The sequence below is a fragment of the Triticum urartu genome, chromosome 7A (genome assembly GCF_056163025.1).
Source record: "Triticum urartu cultivar PI428250 chromosome 7A, HENAU_Tu73, whole genome shotgun sequence".
Classification (NCBI taxonomy): Eukaryota; Viridiplantae; Streptophyta; class Magnoliopsida; order Poales; family Poaceae; genus Triticum; species Triticum urartu.
This window is the reverse complement of record NC_141879.1, coordinates 171466033-171478870: the sequence shown is the minus strand read 5'-3', so window position 1 is coordinate 171478870 and position 12838 is coordinate 171466033. Positions and strand designations below refer to the sequence as shown.

General features: G+C 47.0%; 1 pseudogene; it reads right to left on the bottom strand.

Moving 5' to 3' along the window:
- Window positions 1-2555: 2555 nt before the first annotated feature.
- Window positions 2556-2694, bottom strand: LOC125526135 (small nucleolar RNA Z247; annotated as a pseudogene).
- Window positions 2695-12838: the final 10144 nt, after the last annotated feature.

The window sequence follows — 12838 nt, the reverse complement described above, 5'->3', positions numbered from 1 at the left end:
TGGCTGCACTTAATACATGAGAAACATATACAAGTGCTATATTTTCTAGTTCTTAATCATGCTTGGTTTGAATAAATGGGTTTTCCATGTGGCTTGAATTAATCTGATGAATCTGCAATGTGCTTATTTTTTATCAACATATTTTACTGATAGCATGCGAACCCTTACTTAACCTGATGACTAACTACCATATATGTGTTGCAAGGAAACAATGGGAAGCACCGAGGTTTACAATCGAGGTTAGCACGTGCATGGTTCGTTGTCTAATAGCACATTATTGTGCAATTGCAGGAACCATTCTAATATTTTGGTTTTTAACAATTTGGTCTTGCACATGTAGGTCCTGCTGTCAGAGGTTTTGATCCACTGTTCAACCCTTTTTTGCATATAGGGAAATGAGTTGTCCATGAATATCAATCAAATTAAGAAACTCAGAAAGATTGTTAGGATAAAGAAATTAGCGACAAAAAACAATAAGATCTTTGTCTGCACAATGAAGAAGACATTAGTTCACTACAATATGGTACTAACTATTATACCTTGCCTTTTTTTATTCCTTTGCCCCATTTCCAATATAGAGAAGATATTTATGCACATCCTTGTTTTCAGGCCTTTCCAAAGCAGTTCACTGATGATTACCTCTCAACCCACATCTATGGTCAGGAGGCGAGGAAGGTTTTCATACATCACCAACGGTTCAATATTGAAGTGTTCCTAAAGAGGACGAAGGACAGACGGTCAATCATCCATAGGCACTGGCCTAAAGTTGCAAAGACCTTCAACATGAATGAAGGCTCAATATTCGCCTTCCGCTTCAGCAGTTTTCCAGATGAGATGCATCTGTCTATATACCATCTATGATGCTAATTTCGAAAGGTTATACATGTTGCATGTGAAATTTGGTGTTGGTGCAGATGTGTAATGGGGTAGCTGAGTGCTGAAGCTGTATCATGTTGTACTCTCATGTATTTCAATTATGAAATTCTGCTTCCTTAATATGGAAATGAAATATATTATGTGCTTAATATGAATGTCAATTAGATTAATAAATGGATTATTAATAATAGGGCAATTAGCCTGCTAATGGCGAATTAGCCTGCTAATTGGGTTTTGCTGTTGCAAACGGTTGTTGAAAAAATACTGTGGGCGATGACCTTAGGCAACACACACAGTTTCTAGGAATAAACCGTGTTGGATCAATGAACAATCACACACGACTTTCTCTTAAAAACTGTTTGCATTAGGCCACCTTGCGCAAACGTTTACCACATAAAAACTGTGTGTGATGGACAACCTTTGCCACATAGTTTCTTCTACGGACCGTGTGTGATACATTCAATAACGCAAACAATTTAACGGAAAAAATTCTGTGTGATGTACCTATGAACGAAAATGTTTTCCTTGGAGCGACTGTTTGGGATGTACATACGAACGGAAACATTTAGCGGGGACTAACTCTGTGGGATGTACTTGCGGCCGGAGACAATTTCACCGTATAATTGTATTTTTTAGCTCTATTGTACGTATTTCCGTATTTGAGCGCTCGTCGGTCGCACACGTCCTCATTTTGCCGAGCGTGTGTGCCAGGAGGGCATATCCCTGATGGTTTCTAGGCCGTGTGGGAAGGACCCCCCTATCGCCCACACTCATTAGGTGATGGTTCCAAATGCCGTCGCGGAAAGGGGTTAAAAACCGTTTGTATAGGACAGATGTGTACCAGTGACGTGAGACTATTCTTGCTAATGATTTTGCAAAATAAGAGGAGATGGGTGGCCTAAACATCGGTGCCACCTATCCGGAGATAGCTTGGTGGCACTGAGCATGTGCTTCTTGACATTGGACCCCGTGTGCCTAACTGGGTAGAGTCCTCTTCTACCCCTGCCTTGAAGGAGCACCTTCTTCGTTCCCCATTCCTTGACAAGAAAAGAATAGGGATGAATTTCAACAAAAGAATCATTGTCAACAGCAAGGCGGCTAGTGGAAATTAGACTTTTGATGGCTTGAGGTACATGAAGAATGTTGTTTAGATGAAGATCACGGTCAGGAGTGTGAATAGCTGAATGACCAATGCGTTTAATAACCATACCTGATCCACTAGCAGTATGAATCTGCTCGTTCCCAGTGTAGCGGTCATGCACGGTCAGCTTTTCCAGATCTCCCGTGATGTGGTCGGTAGCACCATGTCCAAGTACCAGTTGGTGTCCACCCCATACTGTGGTGCAGCAAGGTTGGCCAACTTCTCCTCCACACCTTGGTAGGATTCGTCGTAGCGCTTCCAGCACTTCCAGGCTAAGTGGCCCATCTTGCCATGGATATGGCACTGGACCCTAGAGGCGGAGGCATATGGTTGTTGTTGTAGTTGCCCCCGCCACCGCCGTTGTTGCCGTTGTGTCCGCTGCCGCCGCCGTGACCTCCTGGTTTGGAGTAGCCGTCGCGGTCACCACCATTCCTGCCTTGTCTGTGGCTGCGATCACCACCGCCACCGCCGTGTCTGCGGCCTCAAGTAGCGGCATTGGCAAAGGATTGCGACCCTCCGCCCCAAAGATTTAGCCTCGTTTCGAAGCTTAGCAGTTGTGAAAACAGCTCGGCCACGATCACCGGCTCCTCCCGGGAACACATGGTGGACACCACCGGGTCGAAATCTTCATCGAGCCCGGCCAAGATGTGGGAGACGATGTCGTCCTCGTCCACCCACTTCCCTACGGTGATCAGTTCGTCGCAGAGGGACTTGATCTTCCCGATGTAGTCGGTGATGGAGGAGTTGCCCTTCTGCAGGTTGGCGAGGGCGATCCGAACGTTGCTGCTCTGGGAACGGGTGTGAGATGCAAGCATCCCTTCAATAGTGTTACAGAGCTCAGCCGAGGTGTGGCACGAAGCAACCTGGATGGCTATCTCACGAGGAAGTTTCGTCGAGAGATAGGAGAAGACTTGTTGGTCTTGTGCATACCAGGTTTGGAACTCATGGTTCGGCGCCTTCGCCATCGTCTTGCCATCAGACGAGGTCACGTCGATCTGCATGGGTGGTGGTGGCTGCTCGACGTCGAGGTACTTGGCCATCTGCGCTCCCCGGATGGCCGAGAGCACCGTCGCTTGCCATAGCGCTTGGTTTCCCTTCGTGAACTTCTCAATGGTGGCGTGAACAAATGGCGAGGATGGGAAGGAACTTGAAGATGCTACCATGGATGAGCTCGGGGATGGCTCTGCTTACCATGAAAGAACTAGAGATGTGGAAGCGTATGCATCATCACAGGGACACGTGCGTGTGATACGACTCCAACGTATCTATAATTTTTGATTGTTCCATGTTGTTATATTATCAATCTTGGATGTTTTATAGTCATTTTATATCATTTTTTGGTACTAACCTATTGACATAGTGCCAAGTGTCAGTTGTTGTTTTCTGCATGTTTTTTACATCGCAGGAAATCAATACCAAACAGAGTCCAAATGCAGCGAAACTTTTTGGAGATTGTTTTTGGACCAGAAGACAACCAATGGGCCGAAGAAGCACCTAGGGGTGCTCCGAGGGGAGCACAACCCACCAGGGCGCGCTAGGAGGCCCAGGCGCGCCCTAGTGGGTTGTGCCCACCTCGGGTGCCCCCTGAACCACCTCTTTGCTCTATAAATACCCCAATATTCCAGAAACCCTAGGGGAGTTGACGAAAATCAATTCCAGCCGCCGCAGAGTCCAGAACCACCAGATCCAATCTAGACACCATCACGGAGGGGTTCACCACTTCCATTGGTGCCTCTCCGATGATGCGTGAGTAGTTCTTTGTGGACCTTCGGGTCTGTAGTTAGTAGCTAGATGGCTTCCTCTCTCTCATTTGATTCTCAATATAATGGCCTCTTGGAGATCCATATCATATAACTCTTTTTGCGGTGTGTTTGTTGGGATCGGATGAAATTTGAGTTTACGATCATATCTATCTTTTTATCCATGAAAGTTATTTGAATCTTCTTTGATCTCTTATATGCATGATTTCTTATAGCCTCGTATTTATCCTCCGATATTTGGGTTTTGTTTGGCCAACTTTATCTGTTTATCTTGCAATGGGAAGAGGTGCTTTGTAGTGGGTTCGATCTTACGGTGCTTGATCCCAGTGACAGAAGGGGAACCGACACGTATGTATCGTTGCTACTAAGGATAAAGCGATGGGTCTATATCTACATATTAGATCTTGTCTACATCATGTGATCGTTCTTATTGCATTACTCCGTTTCTCCATGAACTTAATACACTAGATGCATGCTGGATAGCAGTCGATGTGTAAAGTAATAGTAGAGTCGATATGCTAATCTTGGACATGATGCCTATATAATGATCATTGCCTGGATATCGTCATGATTATATGAAGTTCTATCAATTTCCCAATAGTAATTCATTTACCCATCGCTTGCTATTTTTCTCGAGAGAAGCCACTAGTGAAACCTACGGCCCCCGGGTCTCTTTCTCATATTATTTAGCCTTCACAATCTATTTTATTTGCCTTTTATTTTTATACCTATTAAACCAAAAATACAAAATACCTTGTTGCAATTTTCTCATATTTTTGAGCTTCCAGTCATAAAGAACCCTAAAATTAAAAAGTTGGCCACTCTCGTTCTTATGAATGAGTTTGACTAGATAATACGGGAAGCTAGGGAAATCATTGACTTTTCTGGTATGAATCATGAAAAGCCCGTGATAGATGAAATTCTTTACAATAGCGATTATGCGTTAAGACATTTGCTTGGGGATAATAAAATCTTTGATGAGAATCTTAAAAAGGAAGTACCATTCTAGATGTAATCCAACAAGTTTTCAATAATGTTAATCAACATTACTCTTGGATTGTTGCCGAAATCAACGTGGTTATGATAATGGGCAACTTAATAATGCTAAGGTTTCTATGGATAATATGTTTTATGTTGTTTTTACAAAAACCCATGATGAAAACACCTCTAAAGGAATTAAGAAGAAGGATGACAAAACTTAGATCCTTGCTTTATGCCTAGCTAAGGGCGTAAAACTATAGCGCTTGTTGGTAGGCAACCTAATGAATAAAATTTATTTTTTCTTTTTTGCTTTCTGTTCTTGAGTGCTTGCACAATTATGCTACTGTTATAATTGTGTTTTTTGTGTTTTAATTAGTGTTTGTGCCAAGTAAAGCCTTTAGGATCTTCTTGGGTGATAGTTGTTTGATCTTGCTGAAAAACAAAAACTTTTGCGCTCACGAAAACAATTCTCATTTTTAATTAGAGCGTGATAAAATACCAATATTTTTTGCAGAAGATTAATATACAAATTGCCCAGGTCTTCCTAATTTTTCAGATTTTTATGTTAGATCTTACGGTGCTTGATCCCAGTGGCAGAAGGGGAACTGACACGTATGTATCGTTGCTACTAAGGATAAAATGATGGGGTCTATCTCTACATAGATAGATCTTGTCTACATCATGTCATCGTTCTTATTGCATTGCTCCGTTTCTCCATGAACTTAATACACTAGATGCATGCTAGACAACGGTCGATGTGTGGAGTAATAGTAGGAGATGCAGGCATGACTCGGTCTACTAATCTTGGACATGATGCCTACATAGTGATCATTGCCTGGATAACGTCATGATTATATGAAGTTGTATCAATTGCCCAACAGTAATTCGTTTACCCACCGTTAGCTATTTTTCTCGAGAGAAGCTACTAGTGAAACCTACGGGCCCCGGTTCTCTTTCTCATATTGTTTTCCTTCACGATCTATTTTATTTTCTTTTTATTTTCATATATATTAAACCAAAAAATACAAAAATACCTTGCTGTAATTTATTCTTATTTATTTTATCTTGCATCCAATCTATCAATCTACTACAATTTATTCACGTCTGTTTTGCCAATTTCTGGCACCCTTACCCGAAAGAGATTGACAACCCCTTTAATATGTCTGTCGGTGTACTGGGAACGGGGGTCCCCAGACTTGCCTGCCTCCGGCCCATGGTGTGGTTCTGCGAGCGTGCCCGTACGACCCACCTTCACCAGGAAGGACTCAAGACCCTCGCGAGGGGCCAAGCCTCACGAGGCGAGCGACACAAGACCTCCTCAGGGGCGGCCTCACCAGTCTGGCTCACAAGGGGTGGAGAGTTCAAGGCCAAGCGAACCTTGCGAGGTTCTAGTGACGTGAGCCATGACGACCAGGGCCAGGCGGGCGCCAGCGTGCACAATGTCCTTATTTCCTCTTCGATGCTAAGGAAGTAGGCGCAGGCGTGGAGTACCGAGGCGTCAAGGAAAGGTTTCCATATTAGTGCAACAATACCAAGACCAGAAGGACGGCAAGACGGAGGTCACCGTGGAGCCCAAGACGGCGTCACCACCAGAGCCTTTGGCAGGCGAAGACTACTTTTGTCAGGATAAGCTGTACTAGATGTCCCCTTTCAAATTGGCCGCTGTTGGCTGCCTTCCCACTCAATATTTAGGGAGAGGACCAGGGCCCCTATAGATAGGACTAGCCACCACCGTAGCTAGGGGATCGATCTATCGGTCTGGCCAAGAGAGACCAGGACAACCACAAGTTCACCAAGCACAAGCACACCTCTCCTCAGGAGGCTGTTCTCCCCCTGTACCATTCACCCTCAGCCCAAGAGACAGTCCACCACACCACACTGGAGTAGGGTATTACACCATAACGGTGGCCCGAACCAGTATAAATCTTGTGTCCTTTGTGTTGCGAGTTCGTCGAGTTAGTTCGTAAGATCTTAGCTGAGTTAGGGCGTGGATCGATAGGGGGAGATCTTTGCACGCACCCAAGTGTTCGAACCTTGAGGGTTTTGCCGGAACCCGTGATCCGACATTTGGCGCGCTAGGTAGGTGTGCGCCGAAGCTTCCCTTTCGTCGCTCCGCATCCTGTTGTCTCATCGTCTCCATGTCGGACGCTCGCCGCGCTCGCGCTGAGCGCCGGGCTGCCCTCCCTACCCATGTTGCTCAGACGGCTCCCGTCGGCGGGCCGCCCCATCGTTCTCCATCGCCTGCCGCCAACGCCGCCACCGGCCCGGCGGGGAACGAGTAGCAAGCATCCTCGCTGCACCCCTCAGTGCGGCAGGACGGCCGCACTGCCACTCCATCACTGACCCCGGCCGGTTCGTCGTCCCATGCTCGTCGCGCTCCCGTGGACGCGCAGGCCGCTCTATGCATGGCGCGCGAGCTCCTGCGCTATCGCCCAATCGACGACCTCTACGAGGACTGTCTCGACCGCATCACCGAGCTTGTCAGCGCCGCAGGGGGCTCCCCTGCTGCTACCTCTTGAGCACTGCGTTGGGTTTCCCTTGAAGAGGAAAGGGTGATGCAGTAAAGCAGCATCAGTATTTCCCTCAGTTTTTGAGAACCAAGGTATCAATCCAGTAGGAGACCACGTGTGAGTCACCTTGTACCTACACAAACAAATAAGAACCTCACAACCAATGCGATAAAGGGGTTGTCAATCCCTTCACGACCACTTGCAAGAGTGAGATCTGATAGAGATAATAATAATAAGATAATTTTTTTGGTATTTTTATGATATAGATTGAAAGTAAAGATTGCAAAATAAAATAGATTGGAAACTGGTATGATGGAGAATAGACCCGGGCCCCATAGGTTTCGCAAGTGGCTTCTCTCAAGATAGCATAAGTATTATGGTGGGTAAACAAATTACTGTTGAGCAATTGATAGAAAAGTGAATAATTATGAGAATATCTAGGCATGATCATGTATATAGGCATCACATCCGCGACAAGTAGACCGAAACGATTCTGCATCTACTACTATTACTCCACACATCGACCGCTATCCAGCATGCATCTAGAGTATTAAGTTCATAAGAACAGAGTAACGCCTTAAGCAAGATGACATGATGTAGAGGGATAAACTCATGCAATATGATATAAACCTCATCTTTTTATCCTCAATGGCAACAATACAATACGTGTCATTTCCCCTACTGTCACTGGGATCGAGCACCGCAAGATTGAACCCAAAGCTAAGCACTTCTCCCATTGCAAGAAAGATCAATCTAGTAGGCCAAACCAAACTGATAATTCGAAGAGACTTGCAAAGATAAACCAATCATGCATAAAAGAATTCAGAGAAGAATCAAATATTATTCATAGATAATTTGGATCATAAACCCACAATCCATTGGATCTCGACAAACACACCGCAAAAGAAGATTACATCGAATAGATCTCCAAGAGAATCGAGGAGAACTTTGTATTGAGATCCAAAGAGAGTGAAGAAGCCATCTAGCTACTAGCTATGGACTCGAAGGTCTGAAGTAAACTACTCACACATCACCGGAGAGGCCATGGAGTTGATGTAGAGGCCCTCCATGATCAATGCCCCCTCCGGCAGAGCTCCGGAAAAGGCCCCAAGATGGGATCTCTCGGGTACAGAAGGTTACAGCGGTGGAATTAGGTTTTCGTGGTGCTCCTGGATGTTTGCAGGGTACGTGGACTTATATAGGAGGAAGAAGTAGGTCGGTGGAGCAACGAGGGGCCCACGAGGGTGGAGGGCGCGCCCCCTACCTCGTGGCCTCCTCGATTGTTTCTTGACGCCCACTCCAAGTCTCCTGGATCACGTTTATTGAGAAAGTCACGTTCCCGAAGGTTTCATTCCATTTGGACTTCATTTGATATTCCTTTTCTGCGAAACACTGAAATAGGCAAAAAACAGCAATTTGGGCTGGGCCTCCGGTTAATAGGTTAGTCCCAAGAATGATATAAAAGTGTAAAATAAAGCCCATTAACATCCAAAACAAATAATATAATAGCATGGAGCAATCAAAAACTATAGATACGCTGGGGACGTATCACCTACGCCGTCCCACTCGCCACCTCGCCCTCCGCCAGCCGCGGGCAGCGTGGCCCACGAAGCGCTTCCACCACCTCTACCCCAAGACGGAGTCTTGGCGCCCACGCGCGCGGCCCCACGGCGCGACCTGCCGCGTCCGGCGCCCGCGCAAGAAGAAAGAAGCTGCCAACAAGTCCCTCGGCCGCAAGAAAACGCCCCCGCACTCCCTGCGCCAGCACGGCAAAACCACGTGCCGCCTGCGGCGGCGGTGCGCGGACCTCATCAAGGACAAGTTCTCTACCAGCGCAGATTCCCGGTGACCATGGCAGGCTGCCGCGCCTTCACGCCTGAGCTACGTAGCGTCGCTTGGCCGGGCAAGTTCAAGCTGGATCTGCCACCTCGCTACGACGGCAACCCCGACTCCGCGGAGTTCCTGCAGCTCTACGAGTGTCGGGGGTTGGGTGCACCATATGCCAATGAATGGCTTATCATGGTGGGAACGAATAGAACTTCACATGTGCCTGGAAGCGGGATGAGGCATAGACACGAACGCCGGCGTACTTTACCCAGGTTCGGGGCTCTCCTAGGAGATAACACCCCTAGTCCTGCTCTGCGAGGTCTCCGCATGATCACTAAGGTACTAGTGAGTACAATGGTGCTCCTCGAATTGTATGCTAGAGGTAGAAGAAGGCAGGCACGCTCTCTCCTTCCTCTAGGTATGAGTCTAGTTCTAACAGGTTCGGCACCCTTTGCATGGGTGCCCTGGGGGGTTTATATAGTCCTACCCCCCAGGGGTACAATGGTAATCTCGCCGGGTGTAGGACCCAGCTATCAGTGTCTCTGGTCGCCGGCTTCTCCGCCGGCTGTTGGGCTCACCGACTGGTCCAGCACGGAGCCGACAGGCCGCTCCCGCCTCTCGCAAGGTGGGTTGTCTCACTGGAACCGTCCCTAAGAACTGAGTTCTGTGTATGTTGTGCAATGACTAGATACTACCACACATTGGAATGCTTAAGTGACCCTCTTGACTTATTAACCAACTTGATCTTTGTCCAGGAGTTGCAAATAGTTTCTGGTGTTTGTAGGTAGTGCTATTTTTCTACCGAGTGGCACCCGGCAGGGTGGGCTTGGGACAGACTAGGCACAGGTGGCACGGTGTACCAAGTGGCACCCGGATGGTGGTCTTGGGAACCCTGCTCACATCGTTTGGGGCCATGAGCGAAACCTCGGCCAGATCTCCTTGCGGTTGGAACCCGAATAGGTGAAAAACCTGGACTAGAGTCTTGCGTGGTTAGTCAGGTCGTGGTCGACACCCTCGCCAGGCTTCCGCTTGAAGGTTGTCGAGGTACATGACATGTACATGGCGGTAAGTGGCGAGAGCGTGTGTAAAGAAGTACACCCCTGCAGGGTTATCATGATCTATTCTAATAGCCGGGGTTCACGGTTATGGACTTCTTGGATGCTTACATGGTACATAGACAACTTGAAATGGATACTCTAAAATGCTCAAGACAAGTGTGAGTGCTATGGATGTCCTTCTCATAAGGAGACGGGAATGAATCCATAGTACTGTATTGATGTGGTGATTAGTGGACTCGTGTGCGCTTTCTTACCTCAAAGAAGTTACTCGTAGTCGTAGAACAGGATAGCCACTGAGTCAAAGCTGGCTTGCTGCAACTAAACCCCACATTGCCTTCTTGATACTAATGCATGTATGATAGGATCTGATGTAAGTCTTGTTGAGTACCTTTGTACTCACGTTTGCTTAATTTATGTTTTGCAGATGAGACAGCTGTCTCACTAGTAGTTCCGCTTGGACTTCGACGAGTAGCTTGTTACCTCAGCTACGATCTTGTACCCTTGGGAGGGTCTTATAGATAGTCAGGCTACTCTGCATTTTTCTTTTTTAGTTGTTTGTACTCAGAAATGTAATGCTTTTGTTGCTTGTATGCTCTGAATGATGGGTCATGAGACCCCTGTTTGAATTAAATGCTATGTGGCTCTTTTGGGCCTTTATCTATATGAGTTTGTGTTATGTTGTGATGCCATGTTGTACAGCACATACTTGCATGTTATGCGTACGTGTAATGTGTATTGCTATGTGTGGGATCCGACAACCTAGTTGTCTATCCTTGATAGCCACTCTTATGGGGAAATGTAGTCTAGTGCTTCCACCGAGCCATGGTTGTCCGCTATAGCCCGGTTTACCGGAGTCTTACTAGCCCAGCACTACTGCTCCGGAACACTTAGACTAGCCGGCATGTGATTCACTTCGTTCATGTGTCTGTCCCTTCGGGGAAATGTCACGCGGTGACTTTCCGGAGTCCTGCTAGCCTGCTATAGCCCGGATTCCCGGAGTCCTGTTAGCCCAGTTGCTACAGCCTGGATTCACACGCTGATGACCGACATGCTCGATGTTGTTTCATGTATGCCTGTTCCCGTAAGTTAGTGCCACTTTGGGTTCACGACTAGTCATGTCGGCCCGGGTTCTCTGTCATATGGATGCTAGCGACACTATCATATACGTGAGCCAAAAGGCGCAAACTGTCCCGGGCCAGGTAAGGCGACACCCGTGGGAATACCGTGCGTGAGGCCACAAAGTGATATGACGTGTTACATGCTAGATCGGTGTGACTTAGAATCGGGGTCCTGACAACTTTGGTATCAGAGCCTGACTGCCTGTAGGATTACCAAGCCAACTGGTCGAAGTTGAGTCTAGAAATTCTTTAGTTATATAAGGCAATTGATTGTGGAAGGGAACATAAGGCTCTTTTTACTCCTTATACCTCATGCCTTCTGATCTGAGTCATCCTATCTTTCCTACGGGGTTAAGGAACTAGGCTTTCTCTTCCGTCTATCGGGATCACGAGTTACTACTTTGTAGTCTCTTAGGATTGGTTGATCAGGATCATATTCCAGTTTTCGAGTATTCCCGGTGTAGTCTGTTTAGTACTATCACAGGCCTTGAGTGATGATGTTGAGTTTGGTACTACCCCATTGTTTGCAGGATGTCTCATTTTGAGCATTTTACTGCCGCTATGCTGCCGGAATTTTCCTAGGAGTTCAAGAGATAGTATTTTCCTTGTACTATATTCTACATCCTTATGATGATGCTGAATCCATCCTTATTTCCTTGGTTGGTTCTTCAGGATGTCATTAGTTAACCGAAGTTCTGTTGCTCGTAGCCGGAACCACGGAGACGGTAGGGATGAGGATCCTCCCGACCAGCCTTCGTTGGCAGAGTTCATGTTAGAGATGGAGAAGAACAAGCGAGAGTCTAACCGCTTGTTAGCACGTATTGAGGAGAACACCACCCATCAGTACAAAGAGTCTGCGTCCATTCATGACTTCATTGGCATGAAACCACCTACCTTCCATCATTCCATTGAGCCACTCGATGCCGATGACTGGCTCCGTAGTGTCACTATCAAGTTGCATTTTGCGAACGTAGCTGAAGGTGACAAGGTCACCTATGCTGCTTATCACCTGGAAGGTCCTGATAGTCTTTGGTGGCAAAACTATGACGCTATGCTTCCAGCTAGCCAGATACCCACCTGGAGAGATTTCACTGAGGCTTTTCGCGAGCATCACATTCCTCAGGCTCTCATTGACCGCAAGAGAGAAGAGTTCTATAGTTTCACCTAGGATAAGATGGCTGTTGATGCTTACAGTAGAGAGTTTGAGAACCTCGCCCGCTATGCTACAGAGGAGGTGTCCACAGACGCCAAGAAGCAGGCTAGGTTTCGGAAGGGTCTCAATCCCAAGTTGCGTTGTGATCTTCACTTGCACCATTGTGATACATTCCAGGCCCTTGTGAACAAGGCCATTAATGCAGAGACAACTCAGCTCACTTATGAGGAGTCTCGTAAGCACACCCGTGATTTGGGTTCTTCCTCCGGTTCTAGTTCTCAGAAGCGCCGGATTTGGGTTCCGAACTCCGCTCTTCCACCCGGTTATTCGCCGAGGCCATCCTATGTGGTACCTCCCCCAGTCAAGTTGTACGATCTACCCAGGCCTATTGGTAGACCGCTTGTCAATGCGGGT